This window comes from Heterocephalus glaber, unplaced genomic scaffold (assembly GCF_053883595.1).
Source record: "Heterocephalus glaber isolate CG9 unplaced genomic scaffold, H.glaber_assembly_v1.0 deba00001479, whole genome shotgun sequence".
Classification (NCBI taxonomy): Eukaryota; Metazoa; Chordata; class Mammalia; order Rodentia; family Bathyergidae; genus Heterocephalus; species Heterocephalus glaber.
The window spans coordinates 18,260,088-18,275,946 of NW_028258316.1; the positions used below are offsets into that span (position 1 = coordinate 18,260,088).

Below are 15,859 nucleotides of genomic sequence, written 5' to 3' on the forward strand. Positions count from 1 at the left end.
TATGCCCTGCTTATGTTTGAATTCAATTTTCCCCTGCATTTGGATCTATATTTTTCTTATCAGTCTTGTCTTAGTGTATTTGTTTTGGTGATCATAGTCACTTGCTCTCTGTCATTGGTCTTCCAGAATCCAGTTGGCTCTATGAGCTTTTTGGTAGAAAGCTGCTCAGATGACCTGCTCCTCCCTTTATGTGTGAAATGCAACTCTGGGTCATCTGTGAGTCCATTTTAGAGCACATGACATTCATTTCGCATGTATTAATTTATCAACTACTTTTTGGCAGGACCCAGGCTAAGTCCTGCTGTTTACAGAAGTAAATAAAACATCTCATAGTCATGGCAGGGACAATAGAAATGAAGACAGCTGCAGGGAAAGAATGGATGAAACCTATAATGATGGATATGCTTGCGCACACTTATGAGATCCTTCCGACGCTGTATCTGGGACTCGGTCCTGAACTCCTCTTAAGCTATAGCTTTCTCTGTCCTCCTGTGAGAGAGCAATCTCCTTCATATAAATGTATTGTCTCTTCTTCCTCACTTTCTGATTGCATCTCACACCTTTATAATTTAATTTCTCCAAACTCATTCCCCAGAAATGCTAGTCTAAACTAAGGTCCCCAGGGACACTAACAGTGAATACAGCAGAATGGTTAAAAGCTTTGGAAGCAGAATGAGATTTTCTGGACTCAGATTTCAGCTAAGACTTTTCCTTAAATACATTTAGTCTCATCATCTATTAAAGTTAGGGTAGCATTTAAATCAGATCATGAATGTAATGTACTGGGCACATAATTAGTTATTCAGTAATCATGATTTCTTTCCTTTCCAGCCTCCTTCCCTTGGTGCTTCACCCTGGCCTCACAGCGTTTGCTTCATTTTCTTTCTTGGTTTGTAAACTTCTCCAGAACAGTGGTTTCATGTTCTAGCTTATCTGTCCAAGACAGATCCTAAAGGAGTTAACACTCAATGAGCATTGTTGTTGTCCAATAAATGAATGAGTAAACATACGAATGAGAATTGATATGTGAATAAAAATTGGCATGAACTACTCATTAGACAAATATATATGAATATATGATAAATACATATTATACATGATATGTATATATATGCATCATGTAATACATGCATGAATGAGTGGTTCTATTGGTGAATTAGTGAAGTGATGAATGAATGGCAAAATAGATGAGAAAAATTTAAAAATTTGTGAGTGAAAAGATGAATGAATGAATTGGTCATTGACCCAGTTGGATGTGGAAAGATCCCAGATGTGATTTGGATCATAGAGAGCCATAAATGACATAGATTTGGGGCAATAGCCATGGAGAACTTTATGTTATTACTCTGCAAAAATTGACAAAAGACTTCAGCCATACTACTGATGACTTTCTGGGATTTGGGGAATATTAAGAGAAAATCAATACTTAGAATTTTCTGTTGTGCTAGGCTCTGGGGTGGGGGAAGACATGGGTGAAATATCAGGGAATGTTCCACAAAACTCAAAATATAGGTGAAGAGGTACAGTTGTATGATGGTATAACAAAATGCCTGAGACTGGATAATTTATTGAGATTAACAAATACTTGTCACAGTTCTGGAGGCTGTGACAAGGCAAAGTCAAAGTGCTGGGTGTTCGGTGTCTAGTGTGGGGCCTAGTCGCCCTCTCCCATAGGGCATCTTGTTTTGGAACCTTTTCAAAGGGAAGAAGGCTCTGTCCTCACATGGATAAAGGGCCAAAGAGGGAAAAGGGGAACAAACTCCCCCAGTCAAGCCCTTTTACAGTAGCATTAATCCACTCATGAAGGCAGAGCCCTTGTGCGCTGATAACCTCTCTAAAGTGTTCACTTCCCAACACTGTGGCCATGGGGTTTAACTTCCTAATGCATGGACTGGAGGACAAGAAAATCACACCACAGCAGGAGGGCACATAGAGGTTTGGGGAAAGAATGATAGGAATTAACTGAGTTTGGGAGGTTATTTGGAGTAGAGCTCTATAGTTTAATTTGTTACAGTCCTTAAATACCAATTTTAAAGTATAATTGGCCTCCCAGTATATAATGATAATCACAACTGTAACTAACCATTTAATTCTGACTGTACCTAACAAGATTCACTAATCCCTCTATAATTTCTCTCTTAAGCTTCCCATGTGCCTCAAGAAGAGTCTGGGTAGCATCCTTCCTTCCTTCTATTTGTATTGACTCTATCAGTAGTTAGATTTAGATTCTTTCTGTTCTCCAAAAGCACTCAGACAGGTGGCAATAAATTGCATACACACAGTGGTCTGTTTAATGCAGAAGGGTATATACTAGTTTTCAATTTGATATCATAGAGACTCTAGAATTCTGAGTTTAAAAAATTACTAAAAATGAGGGTTGAGTCAGGTAAAATTTGACAAGGAGGGTGTACAGGGTCCTGCCAGACATATAGCCACTCAAGGGGATAAAAAGACCAGTTAACTCTGCATCCTGAACTTGGGTTTATCCCTGGCTCTCTATACAAGAAATCCTGTGCGCCAGCACTCTGAGGCAGAGAATTATAAGTTCAAGTCAAGCCTGAGCAATTTAGCAACTTAGAAAGACTTGTCTCAACATTTAAAAAAAAAAAGGCCTGGGAATGTAGCTCAATGCGTAGGCCCTAGGGAAGGAAGAAAATATAGAATGAAGGGAGGAGGAGAAGGAAGAAAGAAGGAAAGAAGGGAACAAGGAACGGAGGGGAGCAGAAATGAAGGAAACAGGAAATGAAAGGTAAAAAAGAAAAAAGAAAAGCAATACTGTGCACTACCATGAGCCTATTTTCAACAGTGATTTTCAAGTATTTTCTTAATGAACCTTTAAAAAAATCAACCCTCAAATAATAATCACAATGATAACTAAGAAGGTAAAGAAATTCCCCCAATCACAATGCTAATAAAAGAAAAACAAGGCCAAATGTTGAATTCAGATCTGCTAAATTATTTTCTTTCTGCTTCCTCTCCTTTTAGATTCCAGAGTAAATTCTTGAAGTGTAGTGATATCTTTCTAGGTTTCTCATTTCCAAACATCATGGCACCAGTGTTTGCTGTTCTAGATATGGATGCATAACACAGCATGGAGGTCATCTGGGAGGTCAGCAGAAATGCAGTGTCACTCATTCGCCAGAAAATCAACTAAATCAGAACCCGCACTTTAATAAGCTCTTCTGTAAAAATTAATATCTGAGTAGAACTAGAACGGGGCTATAGTTCTGAGTGTGATCTCTGGATTAGGGACACCAGCATCACCTGAGAACTTGGGAGAAGTGCAAATTCCCAGGCCCCACTCCAAACCTGCTAAGTTGGAAACTCTGTGAATAGGACCCAATGATCTATACTTCAACAACTCTCTTTCCATCCCAATTCTGTCCCCAGTGACTCTAATGCAGACTGAAGTTTGAGGACTACTGAGCACAGAAAAAAATTTCACCAGCCATTAGAGTCAGGAACAGTTGGGTTCTCAGTGCTCAAATGTAGGAAGCCCTATGGAAAGCTTCTCCCTCTCTGACCACCAGTTCCTTACAAGCAAAATTATAAGGACAGATAATGATGATGAAGTGAATAAGATGATGACAGTTCCCCCACGGAGAGATTGCAATAATCAACGTACCTCTGAAATGTCCCTTTCCCTGCTCCAGGGTCTTCTGTTTTATAGATGTCCACATTTCATACCTAGAGTCCCAAAGACCTCCTGCCACCCCCTGTCAGACCACAGACAGGCCCGAGAAAGTCTGTGACACTGACCATTGGAGCAGCACCCTGTATCAGCACCCAATGGCTCTATTCTTCAACCAGACTCAGTAACACTACTGTACAAGGCACATCTTGAATCAGAGACAGTTTGAATTAACTTGGCAAGTTAGGCATCACACACAGTGCTATTCCGTATTGTGCTGGGGCTTAGATCCATAACCTTAACTAGAACTCCTTCATCTGCCAAGTTTGTGATTTTTGTCAGGAAAAGCTATGAAGTTGTCCAGGATGATTTGTTCCGCATGGACCTCTAGTGTTCCTTTTGCTCGCTATTCCATTATCTCCTGAATGCTTGCAGATTTTCACTGGGTACATTCATCCAATTATTTTACTAAATATTGACAACGGGATGACTGGACAGTGATTTTCAGGATTACCTCTCATTAACCTCCTTGGAAGACCAATTCTGCATTTGGTCAGTTTTACTACCACCACTCCCCAACCTCCTGTCTTCTCCTGAACAAACTCATTAACTCCTATCAGGTGATGCTCCCAGTTGTTTGATTTGGAGAGCAATGATTTTCCTCACCTCCACCCACCCCAACCCCCAGTAATCAAGGCTATTTCACATACAGAATCACAGAAAACTGAACGTGGAAATAGCCTTTGAGAAGAGGCATGCTGTGGGGGATTGGATGAAGGCAGCATAAATTTTGAGCCCAGACATGCTTGAATTTCAATCCTGGCCTCTCCATTCAGTGTTTAATTACTGGGTTCAACTGAACACATATCTATGATCTTTGTTTCAATTTTCCATCTCCAAAATGGAACTAAGTATACTTCAAGGGGGATTCCCAAAAAAGCGAATACTTTATGCTCTCAACATTGTGCCTAGTGAGAATTCTGTGCCCTATTAATTGTGGTGCCTTTGCTCTGTAGCTCACCTAACACCCCACTTTTACAAAGGAAGGTCTATATCTAGAAAGGAGATATATAAAAAGATCACATCAACTTTGAATCCCATGTAATGCAAATCTCTGATTGCTTGGTCAGTGTGACTCATTATATCCTGTAGCTTCTCCTTGTTAATTATATACTGATGGATGCAACTCCATGCAAAAGATCACTGTCTATGAGGATGGAGCAGATCTCAATCCTTACCATTCAGCTGGGTACCCCTGGGCAGAGCACAGCCTCGGAATTATATGTAGAGACTCAGGTCTTCCCTTGTGTTGTGAAAGATGAAGTTTGAAAGCCTCTTTCAGCCTTGAGATTCTTTGATCTGTTCCCCTTCTTTGAGATATCAGAGACAAATATGCCTGAAGGCCTGGCTCCTCTGACTCCTTTATTGCCTTCTTTATTCTCTTGCTTAAAGACACTGGAAGAAGGAAAGATGAGTAGGTCTATAGGGATATCTCACATGACTGTGGTAGCAAAACAAAAATAAAGAATGGGTCCACATTAAATTAATTTCATTGATTTTTTTCATCCTTTCCTTTCAAACCTTAGAGTGTAGAGGTTATAATTGGGCTGTTTATTATCCTGTGCTGGGGGACTCAGTGGAACTGCCATCTCCAGGGGCCTGGAGCTCCTTGTTTACATATCACCCTTCAGGACTGGATAACAGATAGTCCTCTTTTCCAGCCCGAGTCCCATTCCATTCCCTTTTATTATGTGTCCTTGCAATTCTATTACCTGTTCACAGTCTCAGTGACTCAGCCACTGCGGCTGCAGTAATGATGGCTTTCAGAGCTCAGCTAATGACGCAGGCACTGAGGTGTCTCCAGACCCAACAGCCGGCTGAATCTCAATTTAGCAGGATTTGAGACCATCATGTCATGCATTATGCATGAGCGCATGCCCGTGCCTGCGTGCGTTGCAGGGAAGCCAGGGGGATGTGCATTTATACCAAAGACCCTGCATACTAGTGATCACAGTGAAGAAAATGAGATGTCTGATCGTGCAAAGCGTTTGCTGGGAGATTGGCAGGGGGGGAAGAAAAGATGTGTGAGTAAATATGAACAAGCTTCTAGCCTTCAACAGATTATTCCTGCTTCTAGGAAGACAGCATAGCAGACTTGCTACCACCTGGGCTCCAGAGCAAGATGGCTGGAGATCAGATCCCACCAAGGTTGTAGGTGACCAGCTGGCCCAACAATTGCTGAGGAATTAAGACTCACTGTTCTTAAACTGCCTAACGGGATCCTAAGCTAGAGAGGGGATTAAGTGGAATATTGCAAGCAATGCTCTTAGTATTATGCCTAGCAATGCAGAGGTGCCTATTAAATGTTGGTCATTGTTATTATGCGTTGCCAGAAGGTAACTTCTGTCTCTAGCACACTCCCAAATAACCCATCTGCATCAAACCAGAACACCGTCTCCTTCCCCCTGATGAATCAAACTTGGCCACTGTGTAGAACAGAGAACGAAAGATAGATTTTGTCTCTGTTCTACCTCAAGGTCATGGGGTAGACTTAGGCAAGCCCCTTCTTGACCTTGGTCCTAGCCTCCTCCTTCACAAATGATGGGACAGAGTATATGAGACTGTGTTTCCTAGAGGAACATGCTTTCTTCAGGAGAGCCTCGGACATTCCTCCCAGAGAGGCAAAGCAGGACTAAAGAGTATGCTGCAATATGTTTCATGCATGAAAATTGCATATATGGGACTCTGCTAACAAAAAAGTGAAGAAATTTGCAAAACATTGCTACAACAAATTACTAATGTTTTTACAGTTTGATGTCTTTTGATTCTACCACTTTCTAGTGGAAGCAACCAAACAAGCAGAAGAGACAATGACCTCTTTCTTGAAGTATGGATATGTTTATTCTAACATGTAGAGCTAATCTGGAGACAATGAATGCCTTACAAATGTAGATATCTTAAGTCTGCCTGTCTAGATTAGAGACCTGGGTCTATAGGAGGGAAGAAAGGCTTCACAGTCAAACAGAGCTGATTTAATTCTATGTTCTACTCCCACATGCTTGGTGATATTGAGCCAAATTCTTAACCTCTCTGAGTCTGAGTTTTCTCATCTGTGAAAACAGGGATAAAGGCTCCTATGATGAGAATGATTGAGGTAATTCTGTATGTGTAATCTCAAACTGCTCAGCATGAGATGTATAGTTAGTGCACATTTAGTTTTCCACTCTTCCTCACCTGAATTCCCTATTCTGTGATTATTGCAAGTCTTCAAAGGTTATCACTAAGTACAACGTCACAAAGGAGGCAAGGCCTTACCTGCCTTCCCAGTTATTAAGCACTCACTTTTTCTGGATCCTGCCTTCTTCACAAGCTCCCCACTTAGCTATAGCATTTTCACCCTAGAATCTACCTCTGAAAAGCTTGGTAGGAATATGAACTCTGGGAGCGGAGACTTCTAGAAAGGGAAAAGCTTCATATTAGTGAGTTGGGAAGTCCAATACAGACCCCCCTTTGGGCAGTGCTAGAATGTTATCCCAGAGTTGTAACCCAAGTCTGTGCAGTGGAAGTCAAGTTCTAAAAGTTAAAGGTCCCAGATAGTGAACAGACACTTATAGATAGAGTTCTAGCCCTTAAAGAGAAAGCATATAAAGGGGGGTCACTGAGCAGGCTATCAAAATGAGTATGTAGGAAAACAGGATGGAGATCCAGTTACCAGAACCATTTCCTTGGAAGAGAGTAAAACCCAAAGCCAGTCTAATTTCTTCACCTTGTATTCCTGTTTCTTTCATCCTACTTCTTTTAGGGAAGCCTTAGGCAAGCAGGTAAGATACTCCTGTAAAGAAATAGTGACTGGATGCACATTGAGCCCATACTCTTAAGTGAAATAAATGGGACACACATGTGTAAATACCAAATAGTTTCTTTGGTGTGAGAAACTGAAAGTGTAAATAAGGATCAAAAGGTATAACAGATAATTTGAGATAGGGAAGAAAGGGACAAAGGGGAAGGGGAAGTGGGAGGGGTAGGGAAAAGGAAAGACGGGAATGGAATTAATATGAGAAAATGAAAAATAGAAACAAAGTCTTTGTAAATAGGGAGGGGTGGAGGGGTTGAAGGGAGGGCTGGGGAATGGGGAAAAAATAAGAACCAAGATATGTCATGTAAAGGTACAAATTTCTAATGATGAATGTCAGCATATTGCATACCTAAAAAGTGCAATAAAATTAATTTTAAAAAAGAAATAGTGACTATACTACTTAGTATGTTCCTAAAAGACATGAGTACCAAATGCAAACCTGAAGCTGAGCCCCTTGAGTTCTGACGTAGGGATTCATATATTTTCTTTGACTGGAATAAGGTCCCAGCAACTGGAGCCATGATGAGACTGCTTGCAGGTCATGTGGCTCTGATGTAGGGAGGAAAAAGTTGGTGAATGGTGGTTGTGAGGGATGACAGTCCTGGAAAAGAGGCTGATTCTATCCATCCCAAATGAGTCTCTGGCTCACAGAATATTTAAAGGAATAGTTTCTGTGTTAATGTGCTAGTTCAGTGCTAATGTGTCTAGATTATTGATTCAAGCGGATAGCTGGTCTTTCCCTGATCTGAATTTACGTCGTCCTTTACCTTTACCTGGCTTCTATTCTCTTACCTTGCAACCACCTGATGTCTACTCCTTGATTGTGTAATACTCTAGCTGTGTCGCTCATCAGGCTTCCCATCCCTGGTGAGAACATTGGATCCTGGTGTTTCAGAGAGAGGAAATATTTTGTATATTTCATAAGTATAATGGCATAGCTGCCAAATAATTAAAATGGACCCTGGAGCTATCAATTGATTGCAAGTCATAAGCAACAAGAAAATATTTTTGTTGTTCTGTTTTGTTGTTTGGGTTTGTTTGTTTGTTTTTGAGACAGGGTCGATTACATAGGTCAGGCTGGTTTTGAACTCAGTGTATCACGAACTGGCCTTGAACTCATGGCCATCCTCCTACCTGAGCCTGCCAAGTGCTGGGATCACAGATGTGTTCCACCATACCCAGTTAAGAAAGGATGCATATGCCAATATCAGTGAACTGTCAGCTCTCATGTAGAGCTCCCACAACTCTTCACATGGCTTTCCTTTACCTGCCTGCTCATTTGGCTTCCTGGTCTCTTGGCCTTGACCATTTCTATATTCATGAAACCACATTCTAGATGTGCATGGCTACCACCACTGACCATGGTCCTGCATGGAGTCTGGAAGTTGACCTATAAATCTCTGCATCATCCATTTAGTTGTTGGGGAAATCAGTCTTTCAAATGAAAAGGAAGTATATCTTATCCTCATCTTTGCATTAAAAATAATAGAAATGAAATAGGTGATTTTGGATAATGTGATTCTAAGGACAGTACACACTGAGATGATGACTGGGATTCATCCATCCACTTATTCATAAGTTGCTACTCTGTGCCAGACTTTGTGTGAGGTGGTAAAAGAAGAAGCACCAATCAAATGCTATTTAGAGAATATATAAGCATAAATAAAATATACAACTTTTAACAAGTATTACAGGAATAACTACCATTGATTATGTGCTGAGCACTGTCATGTGCTTTATGTGGATCAGCTCACTTCTTCAAAGCAACCCTATGATGCAGTATTCATTATACCCATTCTACAGCTGAGCAGATAGAAACATTAAGAGAGGGAGTGACACATTCAGTAGGTGCCCTGTAGCAGGGCTTGTCTGGTTTGATTGGCAAGCAACCTACTTTCCTAATTATGGTGCCTTGCTAATTCTTATAGAAGAAGCTTGAAGCCCAAAGGCACCTGACGTGGTGAGGATACCTGGAAAAGTTTCTAAGAAAGTGACACTTTTACTTGAATCTTGAAGCATAGATGGCTATTAGGAAAGGGCAAAGGAAAGAATATGTTAGAGAGAGAGATCAGTAGGTGAACACAGTACAAAGCATGAAAAACAAAGAAGCACACAAGATTGCAAGTGGTTTGATTTTTTTTTTTTTCTGAGCATGAGGGTCAAACTTTGGAGGGAGGGCTAGAAAGGTTGTGAAGCTCCATGTACTGCTGCTCTTGACTCCTTGAAGGACATCTTAATCGGCAAATTGGCTTAAGGAAGAAACTAGATTGAAGCATATGAAAGTGTCCTTGGGGAAAACTTCCCATAGAGTCCTTCTCAAGAACTTTTTACCAAGGAGTCTTGGCTTTTCCGTAGGGAACTCATTACTACTTGTACCTTGAAAGAGGGCATGTGAGTGTATGTATGTTCAAGAAAAGGAAACTAACAAACTGGGGGGAAGGAAGGAGAGGGAGAGGGCTGGAGATGAGGCTATGTAAGGAAGTCATCAAAGACAGGTTGTTTATCTAAGAGAAGAAAATGCTCAGAAGGAAAATGAGAGCTGACAAGGTTGTGACAGGAAAAAAAAAGTCAGGGATTTGGAGTCAGTTTTGTGAAACCTTGGGCAGGCTGCCTCAGCTCTCTGAGACCTGAGTTATTCAGGGTAAAAGGGCTAATACCTGAAGTTTTTCAGTGAGGTCCTGAGAATTAAATTTACCATATGCAAGGCACCTTGTGTATAACCAAAGTTCAGCAAATGGTAGCTGTTATTACCATAACTGTTGTCCTATAGAATATATAGGTGAAGAAAGGACCAACTATCTTTCTTCCAGTCTAGGAATGACCACATCTAATATGCACAACCCACACCACAATGCAGATTAGTTCCAATACCCACCCATGGTCTCCAATCTCACATGAATCTTCAGCACTACTGCAATAGAAAGTCTTCTTGCTGGTCTCTTCTCACTGTAGAAGCAGTGGCTCTTTTAAAATCTTCGGATCCCCAACACAACCTCACCCCTCTTTTATCTCCCATTTTATGGTTTAAAAAATGTGATGCCATTAGGCAAAAAAGGGCAGAACTTTCAAACATCTTTAACTTGTATCCATGTACATATCCATCCTTACAACCACTTCTACCTGAGGAAAGAAGGGTGTCTTGTACTAACACTTATCCTGTGTACTTTAATCACTTATGTAACATAATGTCATCAGTAGTCATCTCCCTCCTTTAGTCATATATATCTCCCTGTCTCCCAGTCTTTCCCTTCAGCCGATAAATATGTTCATCTCTCCATGTTCAGCCCCAAACTTCCCATTGCCTCCAGCTACCACCTTATGTCGTCCATTCACAGCCAGCCTTCTTGAAAGAGATATCTATGTAAATGGTCTCCACTTCCTCACTTCCCACTTTCTCCTCCACCCACCACAGTCTGGCTTCTACACCCATCACCCACAGATACTGCCTCTCCCAAGGCCAAAAGTGCGCCTGTTCACAGTTATATCCAGCACATACTTTTCACTCCATCCCAGCTCTTCTCTTTTGCACCATTGTTCACTCTGTCTTGAAAACTTCTCTGAGTTCTGCGCACAACACATTCTTGTTTTTCTTCTTGCCTTTTAAGTTACCTTACAGACTACTTGGGATGTTCTGCTCAATACTCTTGTTTTTTCTCTGTATATACTCTTCTGGGCTACAAACTCCCACAGCATTCCATGCATACTGTTCTCCAAATCTGTATACCCAGCCTGAGGGTCTCTTCAGAGAAAAAGACAAAGGATCCAATTGGCCAGAATAACTCTACTTGAAGGGAAAATATACCTCTCAGTTAAATCTCAAACTTATCTATTTGAGTCATTAGAATATAGATACAATTTTAAATGCCATAAAATGTCATAAACTAGGTAGTTATAAAGCACAGACATTGTTTGTTATTGTTCTGAGGCCTGGGAAATCCAAGATCAATGCAGATTCTGTGGGGTGAGAGTCCACTTTCTGACTCGCAAGGGACATCTTGTAGCTGCGTCCTTACATGGTGGGAGGGACGAAGGAATCTCACTTGGGTCTCTCTTATAAGGGCATTGATCCTATTGATGAAAAGATTCATAACCTCCTAAGGCCCCACCTCCTTTTAAAATCACCTCACTTTGAGGGTTAGAGTTTCAACCTAGAAGTTTTAGGGGGACACAAATATTCAGAACATAGCGATTGTTTCGGATAGATGTTAAAAAGAGCCCAGACAGATTATTTGGAGGTGGGACAAGAAAAACAGGCAGCCAAGTGCTTGAAGGAGGGGTGCCAGTAAGGTGAGAGGAACCCCAGAGGGTGGAGGTTGTGGAGACTCTGGGAAAACAAGCTTCCCGAGGGCAGTTCTGTCACTTGTGTCGCGTGCAGGACCTCTAGGAAGAGGGTAGAGACTGGTGGGCTTGGCAAACTGAAAGTCATCAGTAACGGTGGTAAAGAGGGATGTGTGGAACAGACGTGAGGAAACACTGATTGGAAACGGTTCAGTGACAAGGAAAGGTGAGAAGTTGGCATCAGTGGGGTAAACTCTTTCGAGGAAGACTTTCACTGGGAAGTAGAGGGAAGAACACTGGATCCGGAAAGTTTTTACAATATATTCTAATTGTCTTTTTACTTGTCTGACTCCTCTGCTAAACTGCTAAGTGCCTGAAGACAGACAGGGTCTTTGTTTGTTTTTCTGCTTTGCTTTATTTGATTTTGATTTGCAGTGTGTAGGGTTTGTCACAAAGTAAGTGTTTAATAACTTTTGCCTTGAAAAGAGAGCTCAAAATATCAACAGTTGCGTAGCTCATTTATGTGGGCAATGTGTTCCTTTTTATTGTAGATATGCAGTTAGGGAATGAAGGATTTTCCTTCTCCTTTTCCTCCCTCCCTCCTTTATTCTTTCTATCATTCTTTCTTCTTTCCTCCTTTCCATCCTCCCTCCTTCCCTCCCTCTCTCCCTCTTTTCCTTCCACAGAGATTTACATGACTCCATTGTGCTGCTACATCACTTTAACTACAGAGGGCTCTCGGTGATGCAGGAACACCAGCTTTCAGAAGGGAGTTCTACACACAATTCCCCAAGAGTTGCTGTCCCTGTCTTGTGGTACATCAGGGGACAGAAGGCACCACAAGCAAAGCCCATGCATTTCCAACATGCTTTTGAAATCCCAAGTCTCTTTTAGTCTCTAGAGCTGCTCAGCTCACAGGCACAGGCATTATTAGTGTCTCCTTGTTACTGTGCTATTAGGAGCTGTCAGCTCCCTCTGTTCCTAATGTTCTCCTCTGCTTTGAAATGTTTTGTCAGGTCCGCGTATGCCTGGCGAACAGGGTTCCAAGTTCAGCAGAATGTGTCTTACAGTACATCCTCCAAGCCTGTCTCTGGGCGTCAGACTTAATTAAACTGGAACAATCACCCTCTCTTCTCCTCTCCTCTCCTCCCCTCCCGCTTCTCACAAGGAGATGAGCTCTGGAAGCCATCACAGAGCGGCTGGTTTCTCTGCACAGGAGACTTGGGGTTGAGTGAATTGGTAGGCAGCGGTAGGGGTGGTTTGTCCTAGGGTCAGTTCTGCAGGCTTGTTCCTCTCCATCTCTAATCCATGTGCACCACTGTGTGTGTGATTTTAGGGGTGTGTGTGTGTGTGAGAGAGAGCTTGTCTGGATGTGTGTGTCTGGATCTGCCTAAGCATATATGAATATGAATGTATGTTTATGTTGGGTAGATTGCGTGGCTCATGATTCTAAGTGTATGTGAGTGTGTGTGTGTATTTGTATATGTGTAACTGTGTATTTAAGGGTATGTGAGCATGAGAGTGTGAGGTTATGTGAGTGTGCGTGTATGTCTGTGTTTGTCTTTATGTAACCATGAATGTGTGCGCGTGTGCATTTGGATCAGTGTATGCCTGTAATCATAGAAGGAATGAAGTTTGTCCAGTTGGACTGTCATCTCTTTGTCAGAGCTCTTGGCTCTTTGTTTAGGATCCCACATGGTCTTTGCATTTCTATGACAGCTATTACCAGTGACCACTGATTGAGGCTAGCCAAATCTTAGGTTATATTTTGAGCATCTTAGATATATTTTATTTAATATTTACTAGCCTCAATCAACAGGTACTATTAGCTCCCTTTTGACTAATGGATTGAAAGGGAAGTTATATGGCCAAGACCACACACCCTTTATCCCCTCCACCACTACCTGTAGTCAATACATATTTCTGTAGAAAATCCAATAACAGTTCAAAAAATAATAGATTAAAAGTCACTTGAAATTTTATCTCCTGGTGACCCTCTTCATATTTTATGCAAACTTCCTTCTAAATGTCCACCTGTGACTGAATCACATATTATACTGTATATGGAAGAATTTACAAAAGGAGGCACAGCACAGCATATGGTAGTCTGTTTTCATTTCACAGTGTCCCGTAGAGATCTTCCTCCTCTAATTTTTAAAGTTCAGCTGTATGTTTTTAATGCTTGCACAGAATTTCATTATCTAGACTTATAATTCATTTAATCAATTCCCCATTGACAGATATTTAGATTAGATTATTTGCAGCTTTTCACTATCATAAACTATGTTGTGGGAAGCATCCTTGTAAATACAGCTGTGCGTATCTGATTGCTGAGGAAAAATCTGAGAGGTGTGCACATTTACATGTGGATACCCAATACACAGAGCCTGAAGAAAGGTCAAACCGGTATATACTCTCCAGTCTCTGATGTAGTGGCTTAACAAAGGTCCTAAGCAAGCCAGAGGGGAGGCAGCTGGTGTTGTCTAGGGTCCTCATTTAACTGCAAACAGTTTTGTGGGGAGAGGGCTTTGGAGAGCCTCAGGACCTTGGCTAGTCTGGACTCAGAGGCTGGGAGCTTTCTATAAGTTCAGCTGCAGAGTGCCTAGTGGACGAGTGTGGGGAAGGGGGACAGGGTGGCTTTCTCTGCATAAAAAGGTTCATTAGGCTGCTCTGCCACCTCAGAAGATGCTGTCAGGTAGAACTTGGCCTCTGCTCAGGAGGAACCCTCTTGGGCTGAATTACCCTAATTCAGACCCATGCTGGTTCAGTCCTCAAATTTGTCATTAGCAGGCATCATGTAGAGGCATCAGCATTTCACACAGAGTCTCTCAAACATAAAGAGAGCTGATTCAGAATTAAATGAGGGGGAAAAAAGGGAGACAAAAGTTGGGAGGAGTGGGGCTGAGTGTGGGGGCACACACAGATACAAAGAATGGCGAGGGCCTTTCAGAAGAATGGAGGATCAGATGGGCACAGGCATTTACCTGTTATTATTTCAAAATATGTATAAAGCACCTTGACTTCCAATTAAAATAACAGAAGCAGATAAAATGCTGAGGTGTCACCATTCCCAAAAAGGTGAGAAGACGATTACTGAAAAATAACAAAATATTTGCAGAAAGGAATGTATATCTTTTGCTAGTTAGAAAGTTATCCATAGATAGATGTTAAAATTGAGCACTCAGTAGATGTGGCTTAAATGTTAGCTCTCTCACTTTGAGACTATCATAGCCAGTTGGGTTTGTTCAGGGTGCAAAATCTGACTTGAACAAGCAGGATGCTTATTGCCAAGTGGCTTTGAGAGTAACACTGGAAGGCAGAGGGGAGAAGTGCAAGTGGGGACAAGGTGAGCTGGCCTGAAAGTTCAAAGACATCCTCCACCCACCGCTGGGGAGCTCTGGGCCGAACCTATCCTTCAGCATTGGCCTTGCTTGGGCCCAGATCTCTAGGTCTTTACCCCCAGGCTGGTTATGGGAGTGGCTTGCACCAGGCGGGAAACAGGACCTTGCTGTCTGCAGCGAAGCAGCCCCTGTGGGGGGCTAAGCACACATCCAGCAGCTGGACCAAGCCTGGAGGGGGATCTGGAAGGAGCTTCACTTTTGCCACCCCCTCCACTAACATGGACCCAGACACATAGTCTCGCCCATCAGCATTCTTATCTAAGAAGTAACAGAAGATGTCTTATGTAATAGGAATGATAGAAAGACCCAGAAATTTTCTTAGCGTTGTGCCCAGTCCAACATCTAGCCCCCAAGGGATCCTCAGTAAAATTTACATTCTAGTTTCCCTTCCTTTGGGCCTCTGCAGCTCTCCTACCCACCTGGTGCTGTAGTTATCTGGTTGTTTTTCTCCCTTATCCTCATCAGAGGAGCCTGCTACTCCCTAGGGCTTCCTCTGATTCTTTGCCTGTGGTAGAAAAGGGAACTCTAGTGGAGCCCACTGAGTCTCTACAATAGGCCAAATGTGGAAAGGCTCTTCCTCCACCTATTATCCTATTCACTCCTCTCCATAATCCTGATAGCTGGACCCAACTTTACCTGTAAGGAAACTAAAACAGAGAAGTGAAGGATCTTGAGCTGGGTTGCATGCCCAAT

The 15,859-nt window shown here is 42.0% G+C and overlaps 1 protein-coding gene across 15 annotated transcripts in view; it reads left to right on the plus strand.

Moving 5' to 3' along the window:
- The window catches only part of Astn2 (astrotactin 2), a 908,742-nt gene that overhangs the window by 601,475 nt on the left and 291,408 nt on the right, over nt 1-15,859 (plus strand). The gene's annotated exons all lie outside the window — the stretch shown is intronic.